The following is a 21,808-nucleotide window of genomic DNA, read 5'->3' on the forward strand; positions in this document are numbered from 1 at the left end:
TCTCTACAAATCACTTATGGATCCCTTTAAAAACAGACACTGGGGCTCCCCACTCAGATATTATGACTCTCCAAGTCTGGGATGAAGGTCATGAATTTGCAGTTTTAATTAATTAATTAATTTATTTATTTGTTTTTTGGCTGTGTTGGGTCTTCGTTTCTGTGCGAGGGCTTTCTCTAGTTGCGGTGAGCGGGGGCCACTCTTCATTGCAGTGCGCAGGCCTCTCACTGTCGCGGCCTCTCTTGTTGCGGAGCACAAGCTCCAGACGCGCAGGCTCAGTAGTTGTGGCTCACGGGCCTAGTTGCTCCGCGGCATGTGGGATCTTCCCAGACCCGGGCTCGAACCCGTGTCCCCTGCATTGGCAGGCAGATTCTCAACCACTGCGCCACCAGGGAAGCCCATGAATTTGCAGTTTGAGTGACCACTGAAGTTGTTTCCCCCAGACCTCATTTCCAGCAGCATTAATCTAGAGAAATCAAGAACAGCGCCTGAGTGCCTTATACACAACCACCCTATCTGAACACAAATACTGCTTCTTCCCAGTGAAGACCACTGACAACTTCTGAAAAGATGACATTCTCTGCTCACCACTTGCAAATTGAGCGGGGATAGAGGAAGCAGCGGGGTCTGAACGAGACTATTATGCGGAAACAACATTTATTCGTTCTTGAAAGGAATGTGTCATGAGGACCTACTGCACGCTCACAGGTATGAGAGGACACACTGTGTTCAAGACACTGTGCCAAGATCCTCACGTTATGAGAGGTGATTGTAATCTTCTGGGAACTGGGTATTCTATGTTCATCTTTCCCAGGAGGATTTAGATGTCGCGCTTGCCTTCCTGGGAGTAGAGATTATCTTTGTCTCTTCTCTTTCATTATCACGGATGATAAAGATAAAATCCACCCACCAAATTTCAAGTCCTTTGCTCTCCTTTTTCTGAGTCTGAGCATCAAAAGTTGTGAATGCCAGATCCATTCACGAATGTGGCAGAGTCTCCAGGAACTCTGGTCTCTGAGCTGCTCTGAAAAGGATGACAAAGGAATGCGGGCAGAGCCATGGCAGGACTTTGTTTTTTTTGGTTGTTTAAGTGGTCATTTTAAACGGAATCTGAATTGACATTTCCTATTAAGCTCTGCAAGTGTGATTTTGGAAGAGGAACTATATTCTGGATGGAAATTCTGGAGCGGCAGAGCTGTGTCCGCAGTGTTAAGCCTGAAGTATGTGATGGGAATCTGCAGCATCAGATGGGCTGCTCGAGAGGTGGGACTGATGGGTGCCTTTTGCATTTATATTACTCAGGGCGATTCTGGGTGGCCAGTGCCTGATTCCAGACTGCTCTTGGGTCATATGCATTGTTAGAAGTACTAGATTCAAGTCCTTATGAGTTTCCCCTGCGTTCCCTGTGTGTGCCTGCGTGAAAGTTTGGGTTAAAGAAAAGGCAAAAAAGGGAAGGGTGGTCAAAAACCCAGGGGTGGATGTCCCTGGTGGTCTAGTGGTTAAGACTCCTCGCTTCCACTGTAGGGGCCCGGGTTCGATCCCTGGTCGGGGAAGTTCCGCGTGCCGTGCGGTGCGGCCAAAACAACAAACAGAACAACAACAACAGCACAACCCCCTGGGGGTCACAGCACAGGGCAGAGGGAGAACTGGTCTGTGCTACACACTGTGGTACCAGCTTGCCTGGAATGCGAACTGAGGTGTGTGGGCTTCATCAAAATGGGATTCAAGACTGGTGACCTTGAGCCCCTGGCCGGTGAAGGCAGGAGCCTGTGACTGGGTGTTTTGGCCCTGGGAGGGGCTGGGGTGTGCCAGAAGTCCTCTGTGCCCTGCTCAGCGCGTGGTGGCAGACTCTGACGCGCAGGCACTGTGGTTTTGCCATCAGGGGTGAAGTCTGGTCAAGTGAGGGCCTAGCTGTGCTGGTGTGCTGCCGACATGAGTGAGAGCGGGCACGGAGAAGTGGGGAGCGGCTTCACACCGAGTCCTCAGGCCGCGCTGCACCCGAGTGAGTTGTTTAGGGACTAGATGAGGAAAGTGCTCATGAAATGGGGCGCTGTGTGTTAAAGTATTAATTTATGCACATTCCAATTTTCCGGGGTTAATTTGAGCATACCTCTATTCAGTTCCAGCAGCCTCAAATTAAAGGTGGTTAGCAGTAATTTATCTGCAGAAACTAGGGGAGAGGCTTTTCTAGAGAAGACACCCAATCAAAGCAAGGATAATAGTTGATTGTATCTTAACCAGTCATCTTGGTGTTGGAAAGCCTCGTTGGCTGTGTGTGGTTGATTGTTCTTAATTTATTTTCTCAGATTAATATGCCTTGACTCTGGATTAAGTTTTGCTTCAATAGGCCACCAAAGCATGAGAGTCACCTCGGCCTAATGGCCTCCTTGTTTAATTACTTTAACACTGGAGATGCAGTAGGTGGGGTATTATACTTTTCATCCATTTGCAAGGTAATTTAGCAACTGTCCACCTAGTGTAGAAATGCACAGCCATGTTGGTGCAACAATTTCATGTCCCAGAACCACCCAGATAAGCCACATGTGTAGAAATCAAAGATCCACATTCTGTGATAGCAGGAGAAAAATACGTGCAACCATGTACATGCATAACTAGGGAGTGTTTCAGTAAAGCCATTTTATTCATAATTACCATGGAACATGATGTGTGTTTGGGAATGAGGGAAATCCATTTCTACTTGTGTGAGAATATCACCTTCATATGTCATTGGTTAAGGAAAGCAATTTGATTGACAGAAAGTTTGATTTGACAATATGTATGTCAATATTGAACCATGTACATAATATTTTGCTGTTGGTGTATGTGCAGATGTGTATTATACAATCTCAAATGTAGTTTTTTACACATGGAAATTGCATAGCAAGGAGGATATACTTGGAACTGATGATGTTACATCTGGAGGTAAAATTTTATTGCTTCTGGGGGGTGGTTAATGAATTGGCATTTTTACTTGATTTTATTGTTTAAATATTTTATAACTTCATATTTTATAATGTTTATTCATAATTAAATTTGTTCCTATGCCTAGTAGTTTTCTATCACTGCTATAACATATGACCACACAATTTGTAGTTTCAAAAACACTCTACACTTCATAAGTTAGAAATCCAGTGGTCTTGGCTGGTCTTTCTGTTTAGGGTCTTACAAGGTCAAATATCAGGGTTTCATGAGGCATAGGATCTTATCTGCAGCTTCCAGGGGAGAATCCACTTCCAGGACCATTCAGGTGCTAGGCAGAATCCATTTCATTCTGGTGGTGTCCATGTGACCCCTCCATGGTCACACTTGCATCCGGTGTCCCTAAAGGAGAGAAGAAATATTGTGTCATTGCTTTACTCATTTGCTTCTCTAATCCTTTACTGTGTGTTCAGTTGAAGGGATCATCGCAAGTATTTTATGTAAGTAAGGTTATTACCTCAAGGTCTCAGACTAGAAACTATTCACAATTAGGTTATGATTTGAATGCAAATCATGGAATTAGTGAATAGGAGAAAAAATTAGTGACCCTCAACCCACCCACTGCAACTACCATCACCCCACCTCCATCCCTTGACTCCTTCATTCTCTATTCCTCATTGTGACCTCAATCTCTCCACCTGTGTGACCTTTAGATATCTCTAGAACTAATTCTTCCCCTTCTGGGCTTCTTTATTTCTCTCCCATGTCCATCCTGTGCATTTTAAACCTCCATCCCCATGAAAACTCTATCCCCCAGGATGCCAGGCTTTCAGCCCAACCTTCCTTCCCTTTATTGCTCCCAAGCCTTTTATCCTTCGTATCCTCCTTCTCCCTTGCCCTTTATCCCCCCCTCATTCCAATGACTTCAGCCCATATCTCGTGTCCTGTATGTCTAATGCCCTCAGATGATCCAGTCATCAGTTATCAAATGTCCTTAGTTTCCTCATGAACCTGCACCCATTTCCCCCAACCCTATAATTCCTGACTCTGCAATTTCCTCTGCAATTTTCTGGAATAGTTTGAGAAGAATAGGTGTTAACTCTTCTCTAAATGTTTGGCAGAATTCATTTGTGACACCATCTGCTCCTGGAGTTTTGTTCATTGGAAATTCTTTTTTTTTTTTTTTATAACTGATTCAATTTGATTACTGGTAATTATATTTTCTATTTCTTCCTCATTCAGTCTTGGGAGATTGTACATTTCTAGGAATTTGTCCATTTCTTCTAGGTTGTCCATTTTATTAGCATATAATTGTTCATAGCAGTCACATTCTCACTGGTACGTCTGTGGTGTCAGTTGTACCTTCCCCTTTTTCATATCTGATTTTATTGATTTGGGCCCTCTCTCTCTTTTTTTGTTCTTTTTGATGAGTCTGGCCAAACTTTGTTTATCTTTTCAAAGAACCAGCTCTTAGTTTCATTGATCTTTTCTACTGATTTTTTTTTTAATAGACACGAACATTTTTTTTAAATTAATTTTTATTTTTGGCTGTGTTGGGTCTTCATTGCTGCACGCGGGCTTTCTTTAGTTGTGCCTAGCGGGGGCTACTCTTCATTGCAGTGCACGGGCTTCTCATTGTGGTGGCTTTTCTTGTTGTGGAGCACGGGCTTTAGGTGCGCAGGCTCAGTAGCCGTGGCTCATGGCCTCTAGAGCATAGGCTCAGTAGTTGTGGCGCACGGGCTTATTTGCTCCGCGGCATGTGGTATCTTCCTGGACCAGGGCTCAAATCTGTGTCTCCTGCACTGGCAGGCGGATTCTTAACCACTGTGGCACCAGGGAAGCCCTCTATTGATTTTTAGTCTCTATTTTACTTATTTCTGTTCTAATCTTTATGATTTTTAAAAAAATTTTTACTAACTGACCTTTGTTCTTCTTTTTCTAGCTCATTTGGGTGTAAGGTTAGGTTGTACAGTTGAGATTTTTCTTGTTTCCTATGATAAGTTTGTATCACTGTAAACTTCTCCTTTAGAACTGCTTTTGTTGCATCCTGTAGATACGGATTGTGTTTTCACTTTCATTTGTCTCTAGGTATTTTTTTTTTTCCTCTTTGATTTCTTCAGTGATCCATTGGTTGTTTAGTAGCATATTGTTTAGCCTCCACGTGTTTGTGGTATTTTTGCAGTTATTTTCCTATAGTCAGTTTGTAGTTTCATAGCACTGTGTTTGGAAAATATACTTGATATGATTTCAATTTTCTTAAGCTTACTGAGGGTTGTTTTGAGGCCTAGTATGTGATCTATCCTGGAGAAAGTTCCATGTACACTTGAAAAGGAAGTGCATTCTGATGCTTTTGGAAGGAATGTGCCATATACGTATATATCCATCCATCTGGTCTAAAGTGTCATTTAAGGCCAGAGTTTCCTTATTGATTTTCTGTCTGGATGACCTGTTCTTTGTTATAAGTGGGGTTTTTAAGTTCCCTACTTTTATTGTGTTTCTCTCTTTATGTAAGTTAATATTTGCTTTATGTGTTTATGTGCTCCTATATTGGGTGCATAAATACTTACAGTTGTTATATCTTCTTCTTGGGTTGATCACTTGATCATTATGTAGTGTCCTTCTTTGTCTCTTGTAACAGTCCTTATTTTAAATCTAATTTGTCTGGGAGTTCCCTAGCGGTCCAGTGTTTAGGACTCGGCTTTCACTGCCGTGGCCTGGGTTCAATCCCTGGTTGGGGAACTAAGATCCCACAAGCTTCGCAGCCAAAAAAAAAAAAAAGCTCTTTTACCAATCACTAAAATCTTGAAGACATTGGTATGTGGAGCATGAAGCACTTATTGTAGTATACTAAAAGATTTGAAAAACTAAAAATGGAACTACCGTATGACCCAGTGATTCCACTCCTGGGTGTATATCCAAAAATACCCCCAAACACTGTTTCAAAAAGATGTACCCCAGTGTTCATAGCAGCACTATTTACAATTGCCATGATATAAGAACAACCTCAGTGTCCATGAACATATGAATGGATAAAGAAGATGTGGTGTGTGTATGTATATATATATATATATATATATATATATATATATATATATATATATATATATATATATACATATACATACATACACACATACACACAGTAAGTCCCCTACATACAAACCTTCAAGTTTCAAAGATGCGAACGTGCATCTGGTTTCGGAAAGGAACCCGAACCTGTGCCATCAACGTCAGGAGCAAGTGAAATTGCAGCTTGCCCTCCGTCTCCTATTGCTGACGATCCTTCAGCTCTACCATCTCCCACCTCCTCTCCCTCCTCCAGTCAGTAACTCTTCTTGCCTGTTCACTCGATGCCAGCCCCTGATGCCAGCTGCTGTACTGTACTACTGTACTTTCCAAGGTACTGTACTGTTAGATTAAAAATGTTTAATTTTTGTGTTTGTTTTTTATGTGTTTGTGTGAAAAGTATTATAAACCTATTACATTACGGTACTATATAGCCATTGTGTTAGTTGTGTACCTAGGCTAACTTTGCTGGACTTACATACAAATTGGACTTACATACAAATTGGACTTACGAATGTGCCCTCGGAACAGAATTTGTTTGTATGTAGGGGCTTACTATATATACAACACCATGCTACTCAGCTATGAAAAAATAAAATTTTGCCATTTGCAGCAACATGGATGGACTTGGAAGACATTATACTAAGTGAAATAAGTCAGAGAAAGGAAAATACTGTATGATATCATTTATATGTGGAATCTAAAAAATACAACAAACTAGTGAATATAACAAAAAACAAGTAAGCTCACAGATACGGAGAACAAACTAGTGGTGACCAGTGGGGAGGTGAGAGGGGCACTGTAGAGGTTGGGGAGAGGGAGGTAGAAACTCTTGGGTGTAGGACAGGCTCAAGGATGTATTGTACAACATGAGGGAAATAGCCAATATTTTATAATGAATGTAAATGGAAAGTAACCTTTAAAAATTTTATTAAAAATTAAAAAAAAATTTTTAAATAAAATAAATAAAAATTTTAAAAGATTGAATATTCTCAAAGAATATTTGAAAAATGGCTATGCATTTCTCTAATTTTTACCTTAATGAATGCACTTTAAAGATGTGAGAAAGTATAAATACATGACAGGGGTTGGGGGAGAACAAACTGTGGCACCACAATTTATAACACACACACATAGACACACACGCAATCAACAAAAAATTCTGATCTGTTGATTCAGTTATAATGTGCTTTATTAACATAGATCACAACGTCCTTTGTGAATCATCAAATATGCATTCATGGCATCATTTTCAAAGGCTTCTGTCCATTCCCAACACAAAATGTTAATCCACCCTCCACTGCTGCCTTGGATTTGTTTTCAGAGATTTGTTTTCAATCTGTGATGCAAACAACTTTGTGCTCTGAATCTTTTGGGGTATGGAGTCTCAGCTCCCCTGAGGACAGGTGGTCATGCCCTGCTCCCGAGTACTCATGCTGGTCAGGTGGGCCCTGAGAGGAGAGGGGGCTAAAGGACCTGAGGACTAAGGGTATCTTTGGGTAGATTTCTAAGGGCCACCCCTCACACCACCCACCATGTGATTTCCACCAACCCAGCAGCGTGTCCCCTAGGCAACAGCAAGGCCACACCTATTCCAGAAGGAGCTCAGCCCCTAGGAATCAGTCCCAGGGAACCTGCATTTCTGGAAGTTCTTACCCCAAACCTTCACGCTACTCAGTGGTCTCAGGTGTGCTAGCCAGATAGCTCTCGCTCAGTGCTACTGAATACGGGTCTGACAGAGTAACATCAGCACCAACAAAAAGCTTGTTAAAGATGTCATTTCATGAGCCTCACAGGAGAATCATAATTAAGAGTGGGGCCTGGGTTCCCCCCTAATTTGTAAGCACTTTAAAGCTTTGGAAGAAATGTTTGCTCCGTGACACCCATACAGTTTCTCATTAGTATTACATGATGAGTATTTAACAATAACATCACCTGTGCCCTCCCACAGAGTCTGTTGATCTGGGTGGGAACATCTGTGTTGTTTTAACTCCAGGTGATTCTAAGGTTAGGCCCGGTTTAAGCACAAGGGCTGCTTGGGTACCTTGATGAGAGTTGCTTCCAGTCTTTGGTCCTTTTGCCTTTGGGGAGGCATCGGCGTCTGCTCTACATGGGATTGGAAGGAGTGGGGCAGTGTAGCCCACTTGCTCTATGCTGTAGCAGAGTTTTTGGGCATCTGTGTGAGGGGAGAGCACGTGTACACAGGAAAGAAAAAGCTCACAGTTTGGTCTCCACGCAGGAGCTCATTGTTCCTGAATCTCTCTTTTTCTAAAGGTTGGCATTTCAGCGTTTCAAGGTCTTTTGCCTGTGGGTATGGTGGGAACAGGTGAAGGAGCTGTGCTGATGCCATTGAAGGCATATTCTCAAGATGCTGATGTGATTCCTCAACACGATATCAATGAGAAAATGACCAAGAGCAGGAGGAAGAAGAGGACGAAATGGCAGTTTCTCAGGTAAATGTCCTGTCCTGGGTCAGAGGCTGTGTCTGCTTTTCCTCCTGAAATGTCATGGATTGAGAACCTGCAAACCTTTCATTTTCTACTTTTGATGTTCCTCCCTAGCAAGGTTGTTTTCAACTACTTGTTTTTTTCCTTCTTACGATAGTCATAGTCAGCTCTTCAGAATATTTCTCCCCTGTTTTCCAGAGCCTTTTCCCCGTTGTCTGCATCCAGGCTCCCTATAGAGCACGGAGAATCCTCACCATGAATTAATAAACTTCAACTATTGAAATCATTCCTTTTCTGAAAGATCAACTTGGGAAGGCATTAATATCCAAAATTCCCTATGGGATAATTTCAGATGTTGAGATATTAGTGAAGAAGGGGAAATGGAATGACTAATGTACATCTGAATGCAACATAAACTGATCACAACAGGATTAAGAAAATGCACTTTTAAATGGGATGGCATTAGTGGTCCAGATAACTCAAAGTTCTGAAAAAAAAAGTAATTAGGAGAGATTTGCTCTGTATATTGATAAGAAAGACTATTTAAATACGGCATTAGAGTCAGAGAACATGGGAGGTATATGTGGACTGAAATTTGCATAAAACTGACATTTTTTCATGTTAGTTTCAGATTATGTTTTTCTTATGTATTTCACCTAGAATACCACAGCAGTGATAATGTGTCTTGTGTGCTTCAGTCACCTGATAATCATTTGTCCCATTACACCTGATGTTCACTGGTTCAGGTGCTTTCTGCAAGATTCCTTTGCTATGAAGCTCATATATTTCTTGTATCTTTAGTAAGGATTTGGTGTGATTCACTGAGAAATGTGCATAAGCCATCATGGTAGATCTGGAAACTCTAATTTCTTCTTAGTTTTCCTTTGCTTGTAGTTTGCTTTGAAAAATAAACATTGTCACCTTTGTTTATTAAAGACATTGGCTTTTCAAGTGGAGTTTGTAATCAGTCAAGCCTTGCTCTTGTAAGTTTCCATGATACTCCACACTCATGCAACAGACATATGGTTCTTTATCACTTCTTAGTATTTTCAAAAAAGCTTACAAGAATCATTTTATTAATGTATGCTAAATTGTGTTAAATTTCTGAAATATAGCCCAACTCATATGATAAATATTTTCAGACATCAAAGATTCAGAACCAATAGCTCTAACTTATTGTATATCGTTGAGTGTATGTCTCCCCAAGTGAATTTATAAAATGCAAAGTGTATCATCCACAAATAGATTCATAAGATTTATCCAGTTAAAAATAATTAGTATTAATTCTTCTTTAAAAGTTTGGTAGAATTCACCAGTGAAGCCATCTAGCCCTGGTATTTTTTTGTTTGGAGGTTTTTGAGAACTGATTCAATCTCCTTAATAGTAATTTTGTCTGTTCGCGATTGTTTTATTTCTTCATGATTCAGTCTTTTTATTTTGTATTTTTTAACTTTTTGTTTGGTCCATTGATTCCTTAGGATCGTGTTGTTTAATTTCCACATATTTGTATATTTTCCAGACTCTGTCCTGTTGTTCATTTCTGGTTTCTTACCATTGTGGTTGAAAAAATACTTAGTAAGTGAAGTAAATCAGAAAGAGAAAGACATATCATATGTTATCACTTATGTGGAATCTAAAATATGACACAAATGAACCTATCTACGAAACAGAAACAGAATCACGGACATAGAGAACTGACTGGTGGTTGCCAAGGGGGAGGGGTTTGTGGGACAAATGGAGTGGGAGGTTGGATTTAGCAGATGTAAGATTTTATATATAGAATAGATAAAACAACAAGGTCCAACTGTATAACACAGAGAACTATATTCAATATTGTATGGTAAACCATAATGGAAAAGAATATTAAAAATATAAAAATATTAAGAATGTGTATGTGTGTGTGTGTATATATATATATATATATATATATATGTATATGTAACTGAATCACTAAAAATATACTTAGTATGATATCGGTCTTCTTAAATTTGCTAAGACTTGTTTAGTGACCCATCACGTGATCTGTCCTGGAGAATGTTCAATGTGCAGTTGAGAATAATATGTATTCTGCTGCTGTTAGATGGATTGCTCTGTTTTTGTCTGTTAAGTCCATTTTGTCTAATGTATAATTCAAGGTCAGTACTTCCTTACTGATATTCTTTCTGGATGACCAGTTCATTGTTGAAAGTTGGGTATTAAGGATCCCTACACTTTTTTTTGTACTGTCTGTTTCTCTCTTCAAATCTGTTAGTATTTGCTTAATACATTAAGGCCCTCCAATGTTGGGTGCATATTTATTTATGATTGTTGTCTTCTTGATGAGTTGACAACATTATCATTATATAATGACCTTATTTTTTTTCTTGTTGCAGCTTTTGGCTTAAAATCTATGTTGTCTGTTATAATTCTAGCTACCCCTGCTTTCTTTTGGTTTCCACATGTATGGAATATCTTCTTCTAAAGCTTCACTTTGAGCCAATTTGTGTTTTTAACACTGAAGTGAGTCTCTGATAGGCAGCATACAGTTTGATCTTGTATTTTTAACTATCCAGCCACTCTATGACTTTTGACTAGAGAATTTAATATATCTATGTTTATAGTAATTATTGATAGGTAAGGACTTACCAAGGCCATCTTATTGTTTCCTGGATGTTTTGTTGTTTCTTGTTCCTTTTTTCCTCTTTTGCTGCCTTTCTTTGTGAATTAGTGATACTCTGTAGTGGTATGTGATGATTTCCTTCTCTTTATATTTTCTAAATCTACTGTAGGTTTTTGCTTTGTGGTTCCATGAGGCTCATGGAAAACGTCTTGTAGATACAACAGTCTATTTTATGTTGATAACAATTTAACTTCCATCAGATACAAAAAATCTACTCTTTTACTCCCGTCTGTGAATTTTTGTATATGGTGTTACAATTTACCTCTTTGTATACTGTTTACACGTTAAAATTATTATAGCTGCAGTTATTTTTAATAATCTAATTCTTTAACCTTTATATACTAAATTTAACTGGTTAACACGCCACCGTATCACACTATTAAAGTATTCTTACCTAACTATATACTTACAAGTCTATTGTGTATCCTCATATGTTTTCATGGTCCTATTTAGGGTCCTTCTATTTTAGCTTGATGAACTCTTTTACAATTTCTTCTAAGACAGATCTAGTGATGATGAACTCCCTCAGCTTTTGTTTTTTGAAAAGAGTTTTTAATCTCTTCATTTAAGAAGGATAGTTATGATGGATAGAATATTCTTGGTTGGCAGGGGTTTTTTTGTTTGTTTGTTTTTTTAATTGAGCAATTTGAAAATATCATCCCACTTTCACCTGGCCTGTGAGGTTTCTGCTGAGGAATCAAATTTTAATCTTATGAAGGTTCTCTTGTAAGTTATAAGCCTCTCTCCTCCTGATGCTTTTAAGATTCTTTGTTTTTGATAGTTGACAGTTTTACTATAATGTGTTTTGGAGAAGAATTTTTTTTATTTTGAGTTAAGTTTGTCTGGTACCCTATGAGCTTCATGAACTTGGATATCCAAATCTATTCCCTGACTTGGAAAGTTCTCAGCCACTATTTATTTAAATAAGCCTTCTGTCTATATCTTTTCCTCCTAAGACTCCATAATTTACAGGATGTTTCTTGTGATGGTATCTATAGATCACATAGTCATTCTTCACTCTTTTTATCTTTGCTCTCCTCTGAGTGTATATTTTCAACTTACTGTCTGCTAACTCACAGAAAATTTCTTCTGCTTGATCTGTTTTGATATTGATGATGCTTATTGCATTTTTTTCTTGTAATATATTGAACACATAGTATTATTTGAATTTAAGGCGTACAGCATGGTGATTTGATACATTTACATATTATACTATGACTGCCATTGTAGCAATATTTATCACCTCTATCATGTCACATAATCATTATTTCTTTTTTTAAAATTTTTATTGGAGTATAGTTGCTTTACAATGTTGTGTTAGTTTCTGCTGTACAGCAACGTGAATCAGCTATACGTATACATATATCCCCTCCTTTTTGGGTTTCCTTCCCATTTAGGTCACCACAGAGCATTGAGTAGAGTTCCCTGTGCTATACAGTAGGTTCTCATTAGTTATCTATTTTATACATAGTAGTGTATATATGTCAATCCCAATCTCCCAATTCATCCCACCCCCCCTTTTTCCCCCGTAGTGTCCATACATTTGTTCTCCAAGTCTGTGTCTCCATTTCTGCTTTGCAAATTGGTTCATCTGTACCATTTTTCTAGGTTCCACATATATGTGTTAATATACCACATTTGTTTTTCTCTTTCTGACTTACTTCACTCTGTATGACTGTCTCTGGGTCCATTCACGTCTCTGCAAATGGCACAATTTCATTCCTTCTTATGGCTGAGTAATATTCCATTGTATATACGTACCAGGCCTTCTTTATCTATTCCTCTGTTGATGGACATTTAGGTTGCTTCCATGTCCTGGCTACTTTAAATAGTGCTGCAATGAACATTGGGGTGCATGTATCTTTTTTAATTATAGTTTTCTCTGGGTATATGCTCAGGAGTGGGATTACTATGTCATATGGTAGTTCTATTTTTAGTTTTTTAAGGAACCGCCATACTCTTCTCCATAGTGGCTGTATCAATTTACATTCCCACCAACAATGTGAGAGGGTTCTCTTTTCTCCACACCCTCTCCAGCGTTTATTGTTTGTAGATTTTGTTTGTTTGTTTTGGCTGTGCTGGGTCTTCCTTGTGGCATGCGGGCTCTTCTTTGCGGCGAGTGGGCTCTCTAGTTGTAGCACGCAGGCTCTAGAGCAGGGGTCCCCAACCCCCAGGCTGCACTGATCTGCGGCCTGTTAAGAACCAGGCTGCACAGCAGGAGGTGAGCAGCGGGCAAGCAAGTGAAGTTTCATCTGCCGCTCCCCATTGTCCCCAATCACTCGCATTACCACCTGAACCATTCCCCCCTCTCCCCGTCCATGGAAAAATTATCTTCCACAAAACCACTCCCTTGTGCCAAAAAGGTTGGAGACCGCTGCTCTAGAGCACGAGCGCTCAGTAGTTGTGCTGTGTGGGCTTAGTTGTGGTATGTGGGATCTTAGTTCCTTGACCAGGGATTGAACCCGGCCCCCTGCATTGGGAGCATGGAGTCTTAACCACCGAACCACCAGGGAAGTCCCTGTTTGTAGGTTTTTTGATGATGGCTATTCTGACCGGTGTGAGGTGATACCTCATTGTAGTTTTGATTTGCATTTCTCTAATAATTAGTGAAGTTGAGCATCTTTTCATGTGCCTCTTGGCCATCTGTATGTCTTCTTTGGAGAAATGTCTATTTAGATCTTCCGTCCAGTTTTTGATTGGGTTGTTAGTTTTTTTGCTATTGAGCTGCATGAGCTGTTTGTATATTTTGGAGATTAATCCCTTGTCAGTTGCTTCTTCTGCAAATATTTTCTCCCATTCTGAGGGTTGTCTTTTCATTTTGTTTATGGTTTCCTTTGCTGTGCAAAAGCTTTTAAGTTTCATTAGGTCCCATTTTTTAATTTTTGTTTTTATTTTCATTACTCTATGAGGTGGGTCAAAAAAAATCTTGCTGCAATTTATGTCAAAGAGTGTTCTGCCAATGTTTTCCTCTAAGAGTTTTATAGTGTCTGACCTTACATTTAGGTCTTTTCTTTTTTTTTTTTAATTTGGCTGCACTGGGTCTTAGTTGCTGCATGCGGGATCTTCATTATGGCATGAGGGATCTTCACTGAGGCATGTGGGATCTTTAGTTGAGACATTCGGTCTCTTAGTTGCAGCATGCAGGATCTAGTTCCCTGACCAGTAATCGAACCCAGGGCCCCTGTATTGGGAATGCAGGGTCTTAACCACTGGACCACCAGGGAAGTCCCTTACATTTAGGTCTTTAATCTATTTTGAGTTTATTTTTGTGTATGGTGTTAGGGAGTGTTCTAATTTCATTATTTTACATGTAGCTGTCCAGTTTTCCTAGCACTCCTTATTGAAGAGGCTATCTTCTCCATTGTATATTCTTGCCTGCTTTGTCATAGATTAGGTGACCATAGGTGTGTGGGTTTATCTCTGGGCTTTCTATCCTGTTCCATTGATTTGTATTTCTGTTTTTGTGCCTGTACCATACTGTCTTGTAGTATAATCTGAAGTCAGGGAGCCTGATTCCTTCAGCTCCATTTTTCTTTCTCAAGATTGCTTCGGTGGGGACTTCCCTGGTGGCACAGTGGTTAAGAATCCACCTGCCAGTGCAGGGGATACGGGTTCGAGCCCTGGTCTGGGAAGATCCCACATGCTGCGGAGCAACTAAGCCCATGTTCCACAACTACTGAGCCTGCTCTCTAGAGCCCCTGAGCCACAACTACTGAAGCCTGAGTGCATAGAACCCGTGCTCCAAAACAGGAGAAGCCACCGCAATGAGAAGCCCGCACACCACAATGAAGAGTAGCGCCCGTTCGCCACAACTAGAAAAAGCCCAAATGCAGCAACGAAGACCCAACACAGCCATAAATAAATAAATTAATTAATTAAAAGAAAAGATTGCTTTGGCTATTTGGGGTCTTTTGTGTTTCCATACAAATTGTAAAATTTTTTGTTCTGATTCTGTGGAAAATGCCATTGGTAATTTGGTAAGGATTACATTGAATCTGTAGATTGCTTTGGGTGGTATAGTCATTTTCACAATATTGATTCTTCCAATCCAAGAACATGGTATATCTCTCCATCTATTTTTGTCATCTTTGATTTCTTTCATCAGTATATTATAGTTTTCTGAGTACAGGTCTTCTGCCTCCTCAGGTAGGTTTATTCCTAGCTATTTTATTCTTTTTGTTGCAATGGTAAATGGGATTGTTTCCTTAATTTCTGTTTCTGATCTTTCATTGTTAGTGTATAGGAATGCAAGAGATTTCTGTGTATTGATTTTGTATCCTGCAACTTTACCAAATTCATTGATGAGCTCTACTAGTTTTCTGGTGGCATCTTTAGGATTTTCTATGTATAGTATCATGTCATCTGCAAACAGTGACAGTTTTACTTCTTCTTTTCCAATTTGGATTCCTTTTATTTCTTTTTCTTCTCTGATTGCCATGGCTAGGACTTCCAAAACTATGTTGAATAATAGCAGAGAGTGGACATCCTTGTCTTATTCCTGATCTAAGAGGAAATGCTTTCAGTGTTTCACCATTGAGAATGATGTTTGCTGTGGGTTTGTCATATATGGCCTATATTATGTTGAGGTAGGTTCCCTCTGTGCCCACTTTCTGGAGAGTTTTTTATCATAAATGGGTGTTGAATTTTGTCAAAAGCTTTTTCTGCATCTATTGAGATGATCATATGGTTTTTATTCTTCAGTTTGTTAATATGGTGTATCACATAGATTGATTGATTTGCATATATTGAAGAATTCTTGCATCCCTGGGATAAATCCCACTTGATCGTGGTATATGATCCTTTTAATGTGTTGTTGGATTCTGTTTGCTAGTATTTTGTTGAGGATTTTTGCATTTGTGTTCATCAGTGACATTGCTCTGTAATTTTCTTTTCTTGTGATACCTTTGTCTGGTTTTGGTATCAGGGTGATGGTGGCCTAGTAGAATGAGCTTGGTAGTGTTCCTCCTTCTGCAATTTTTTGGATGAGTTTGAGAAGGATGGATGTTAGCTCTTCTCTAACTGTTTGATAGAATTCGCTTGTGAAGCCATCTGGTCCTGGACTTTTGTTTGCTGGAAGATTTTAAATTGCAGTTTGAATTTCATTACTTGTGATTGCTCTGTTCATATTTCCTATTCTTCCTGGTTCAGTCTTGGAAGGTTGTACCTTTCTAAGAATTTATTCATTTCTTCCAGGTTGTCCATTTTATTGGCATATAGTTGCTTATAGTAGTCTCTTGTGATCCTTTGTATTTCTGCAGTGTCAGTTGTAACTTCTCCTTTTTCATTTCTAATTTTATTGATTTGAGTCCTCTCCCATTTTTTCTTGATGAGTCTGGCTAAAGGTTTATCAATTTTGTTTATCTTCTCAGGAACCAGCTTTTAGTTTCATTGATCTTTGCTGTTGTTTTCTTTGTTTCTGTTTCATTTATTTCTGCTCTGATTTTTATGATTTCTTTCCTTCTACTAGCTTTGGGTTTTGTTTGTTCTTCTTTCTCTAGTTGCTTTTGGTGTAAGGTTAGGCTGTTTATTTGAGATTTATCTTGTTTCTTGAGGTAGGATTGTATTGCTATAAACTTTCCTCTTAAAACTGCTTTTGCTGCATCCCATAGGTTTTGGGTCATCATGTTTTCGTTGTCATTTGTTTCTAGGTATTTTCTGATTTCCTCTTTGATTTCTTCAGTGATCTCATGGTTATTTAGTAGCATATTGTTTAGCCTCCACGTGTTTTGTTTTTTATAGTTTTTTTTTTTTTTCCTGAAATAGATTTCTAATCTCATAGTGTTGTGGTCACAAAAGATGCTTGATACTATTTCAATCTTCTAATCATTATTTCTTTATTGTGGTTGGAAAAATTAAGATCTAGTCTATTAGTAAGTTTGATTATAATACAATACCATTGTTTATATTCACTATACTGTGCATCAATCTTTAGGAATTATTTACTATTAGTTAAAAGTTTGTACCCTTAAACATCTCTCTTATTCCCCACATCTCAGCCCCCTGATAACCAACATTCTTGTGAGTTTGGCTGTTTTTTTTTTTTTTTTTTTTGATTTTACATATAAGTGATATCAGGTAGTATTTGTCTTTCTCTTTTTGATTTATCTCAGCATAATGTACCCAAGGCCATCAGTGTTGAAAATGGTAGAATTTCCTTCTTTCTAATGGCTGAATAATATTCATTGTGTATGTATATGTAGATAAATATATAGATATAGATATCACATCTCTCTTATCCATTCATCTGTTGATAAGAACCTAGGTTGATTCCATATCTTGGCTATTGTGGGTAATGTTGCCGTAAATATGGGAGTGCATATATCTTTTCAAGTTAGTGCTTTTATTTTCTTTGAATAAATACCAGAAAGTGGAATTGCTGAATCATATAATGGATCTATTTTTACTTTTTTGAGAAGCCTTCATATTGTTTTCCATAGTGGCTGCAAAAATTATATCCCTGCTAACAGTTCCCGTGTTCCCTTTTGTCCACATCCTCACCAATGCTTATCTCTTGTCTTTTTGATGATAGCCATTCTAACGGGTGTAAGATAATGTCTTATTGTGGTTTTGATTTGCATTGTACTGATGATTACTCATGTTGAGCACATTTTCATATGTCTATTGGCCATTTGTATGTCTTTTTTGGAAAAAATAAAAACTATTTCCTTTACCCATCTGTACATTTGATTATTTGGTATCTTGTGGCATTTTATGAGTTTTTTTTTACTGTATTTTGATTGTATGCCCCTTTATTGAATATATAGTTTGCATTTTTTCCCATTTGGTAGGTTGACTTTTCATTTTGTTGATTGTTTATTTTGTTGCACAGAAGCTTTTAAGTTTGATTTATTCTCAGTTGTTGATTTCTGCTTTTGTTGTTTGTGCTTTTAGTGTCATATCCAAAAAAAAAAAAAAGTCATCACTATCAAAACCAATGTGGAGGAGTTTCTTACATTTTCTTTTAGGACTTTTATGGTATCAAGTCTTAGATACATCCTGAGTTAATTATTGTGAGTTGTTTTATATAGGGGTCCAATTTTATTTTTGCTTACATTTATCCAGGTTTTCCAACACCATCTATGGAAGACACTATTATTTCCCCATGGTTGTTCTTGGTTACCTTGTCAAAAATTAGTTAGTAGTGTTCAATGTAGAGACTTTTCACCAACTTTACTAAATTTATTCCTAAGTATCTTATTATTTTTGATGCTATTATAAATTAGATAGTTTATTTTTTCAGATGTTTTACTACTTGTGTGTAGAAATACAACTGATGATGTATGTTGATTTTATATACTGCAATTTTACCTACTTTGTTGATTAGTTACAACATTTTGGGATTCCTTTGGATTTTTTATATACAAAATCATACCATCTTCAAATAATGAGAATTTTTGTTCTTCCTTTCTGATTTGGGTGCCTTTCTTTGTCTTGCCTGATTGCCCCAGCTAATACTTCCAGTACTATATTGAATAAGAGTGATTCAGTGGACATCACTGTCTTGTTCTTGTTCTTGGCAGAATAGCTTTTACCTTATTACCATCAAGTATGATGTTAGCTGTGGGCTTGTTATGTATGGCCTTAATTATGTGGAGGTATGTTCCCCCTATACTCAATCTGTTCAGAGTTTTTAATCATAAAAGAATTGCATTTTGTCCAGTGCTTTTTCAGCATCTACTGAAATGATCATGTGATTTTTATTTTTACTCTATTAATGTGGTGTATCCCACATATTTGTTTGTGTATGTTGAACCATTCTTATATCCCAATGATAAATCCCACTTGGTGCCGGTGGATAATCCCCTTCAGGTATTGTTGAATTTGATTTGCTCATATTTTGTTCAGAATTTTTGCATCTATATTAATCAGTTTTATTGGCCTTCAGTTTTCTTTTCTTGTAGAGTCTTTATCTGGCTTTGGTGTCCTGGAAATCCTCACCTCATAGAACAAGTTTGGAAGTATTCCTTAGTCTTTCATTTTTTGGAAGAGTTTGAGAATTACTGGTGTTAATTCTTCATAGGTTTGGTAGAATTCACCAATAAATTCATCTGGTCCTTGAGTTTTCTGTGTTGGGAGTTTTTTTGATTACTGATTCAATCCCTTATCATTGGTCTGTTCGGATTTTCTCTTTTTTTTTTTTTTAACATCTTTACTGGAGTATAATAGCTTTACATTGTTATTCAGATTTTCTATTTCTTCCTGATTCAGTCTTTGTAGGTAGTGAGTTCCTAGGAAGTATCAGTTTCTTCCTGAGTATCTAATTTGTTGGCATACAATTGTTCATAGTAGTCTCTTATCATCCTATGTATTTCTGTAGTATGAGTTGTAATGTCTCCTCTCTCATTTCTAATTTTGAGTCTTCTATTTTCCTAGTCTAGCTAAAAGTTTGAAATTTTTATGTTTTTGAAAATCCAGCCTTTAGTTTATTGATCCTTTCTATTGATTTTCTTGTATATGTTTTATTTATTTCCACTCTAGTCTTTATGATATCCTAACCTCTGCCAACTTTGGAATAAATTTCTTTTTCTACTTCCTTGAGGTGTAGAGTTAGATTGTTTGAGAGCTTTCTAATTTCTTGTCGTATGCACTCATCATGATAAACTTTCCTCTTTGAACTGCTTTTGCAGCATCCGATAGGTTTTGGTATGTTGTGTTTCCATTTTCATTGGTTTTGAGATTTTTCTTAAAATTCTCTTTGGCTTTCTTTTTTGACCCACTGATTTTTCAGAAGTGTACTGTTTAGTTTCCACATATTTTTAGATTTTCCATATATGCTCTTGTTGATTTCTAGTTTTATATCATTGTGTTCAGATATTTGGTATAATTTTGATCTTCTTAAATTTGCTAAGACATGTTTGTGTCCTATCATATGATCTTTCCTGGAGTATGTTTCATGTGCACCTGAGAACAAGTTGTTGGATAGAATGTTCTGTATATGCCTGTTAAGTCCATTTGTTGTAAGGTATAGACCAGTGTTTTCTTGTCGATTTACTCTATGGATGATCTATCCATTGCTGAGAGGGGAGTATTGAAGTCCCCTACTATTATTATATTGTCTATTTCTTTCTTCAGATCTGTGTTTGCTTAATATATTTAGGTGCTTTGATGTTGGGTGTGTATATATTTACAATTGTTATATTTTCTTGATGTATCGACCCTTGTGTCATTATATAATGACCTTCCTTGTGTCTTGTTATGGTTTTTGGCTTAAAGTCTGTTTTGTCTGATATAAGTATGGCTACCTCCTCATTATTTGGCTTCCACTTGCATGGAATATAATCATCCATTTCTTTACCTTGACCCTAAGTGTGTCTTTAAAGCTTAGGGGACTTCCCCTGGAAATGAGGGGACTTCCCTGGTGGCGCAGTGGTTAAGAATCCGTCTGCCAATTCAGGGGACACGGGTTCGAGCCCTGGTCCGGGAAGATCCCACATGCCGCAGAGCAAGTAAGCCCGTACGCCACAACTATTGAAGCCCGCGCGCCTAGAGCCCGTGCTCCACAAGAGAAGCCACTGCAATGAGAAGCCCGAGCACTGCAATGAAGAGTAGCCTCCACTCACCACAACTAGAGAAAGCCTGCGCACAGCAACGAAGACCCAATGCAGCCAAAAAATAAACAAGTAATTTTTTTAAAAAAAGCTGAAATGAGTGTCTTATATGCAGAATATAATTGGGCCTTATATTTTTCTTATCCAGCCAACCACTCTATGGCTTTGATTTGTGAATTCAATCCATTTACATTTAAAGTGATTTTTGATATGTATGGACTTATTACTGCCATCTTATTAATTACTTTGATTGTTTTGTAACTCCATTGTTTCTTTTTCCCCTCTGTGTCTGTCTACCTTTGTAAATTGGTGGTTTACCATGTCAGTATGCTGTGTTTAATTTTTTAATGTTTGTGATTCTACTAAAGATCTTTGCTTTGTGGTAACCATGAGGCATACATAAAACATCTCATAGTTAAAACAGTACATTTTATGCTGATAGCAACTTATCTTTGTATGCCTATAAGTGTTTCATTTTTTATTCTTCTCCTTTCATATTTTTATGTCATGATATACTTCATTTTGTCTGCATTTGTTAAAACACTGTCATAGCTATAAATTTTTCTATTACATTTTTTCTTTTCATTCATTTCAGCTCCAGAATTTTTTTTGGTTCTTTCTTACAATTTTTGTCTGTTGTATTTTTCTTTTCTTCATGTTTTTTCTGATTCCATTGAATTGTCTTTCTGTCTTTCCTTGTAGCTAACTGAGCTTTCTTATAACAGTGTTTTTTAATTATTTATTAGGTAGATTGTAGATTTCTAAGTCTTTGGGATTGATAACTGGAAGACTGGCAATCCTTTAATGTCATTAGATTACTTTGATTTTTTTTTTAATATTCTTGGGGTTTTGCGCTGCTATTTTCACTTCTGAAGTAGTAGCCACCTCCTCCAGCATTTACTAATTGTCTTCAGGAGAGAAACACCTTCTGTCAGCCCTCTAGAGATTCTGAGGCTTTCTCAGACCTTTATGGATAAACCTGTTTCACGGTTCTTATCACATCTTTGGCAGAATTCTTGAGCTTATATGCTGTCTTTTGATCTTGCAACACAATAGGCTGGGTACTGACAGCCCCTCTCTTCTTCTCCTAAGGGTGGTGCTAATGCAGAAATTTATGGTCTGTCTCTGGCCTGCAGATGTGAGCCAGCTTTCTGTGTGTTTTCTCAAGC

The 21,808-nt window shown here is 38.0% G+C and overlaps 1 long non-coding RNA gene across 7 annotated transcripts in view; it reads left to right on the top strand.

The window, feature by feature from the left end:
• The window catches only part of LOC133092772 (uncharacterized), a 75,878-nt gene that overhangs the window by 23,033 nt on the left and 31,037 nt on the right, over positions 1–21,808 (top strand). For 4 of the 7 annotated variants that reach the window (XR_009701139.1, XR_009701138.1, XR_009701142.1 and 1 more), the window contains 3 exons: positions 544–708; positions 8,260–8,438; positions 8,631–9,298. This is a non-coding gene — a long non-coding RNA (uncharacterized LOC133092772). Of the gene's footprint in view, positions 1–543; positions 709–8,259; positions 8,439–8,630; positions 9,299–20,485; positions 20,732–21,808 lie in introns of those variants that run through there. The other 3 variants (XR_009701143.1, XR_009701141.1, XR_009701144.1) reach the window with 2 other exon arrangements.

Source organism: Eubalaena glacialis, chromosome 5, assembly GCF_028564815.1.
Source record: "Eubalaena glacialis isolate mEubGla1 chromosome 5, mEubGla1.1.hap2.+ XY, whole genome shotgun sequence".
NCBI classification, from domain to species: domain Eukaryota; kingdom Metazoa; phylum Chordata; class Mammalia; order Artiodactyla; family Balaenidae; genus Eubalaena; species Eubalaena glacialis.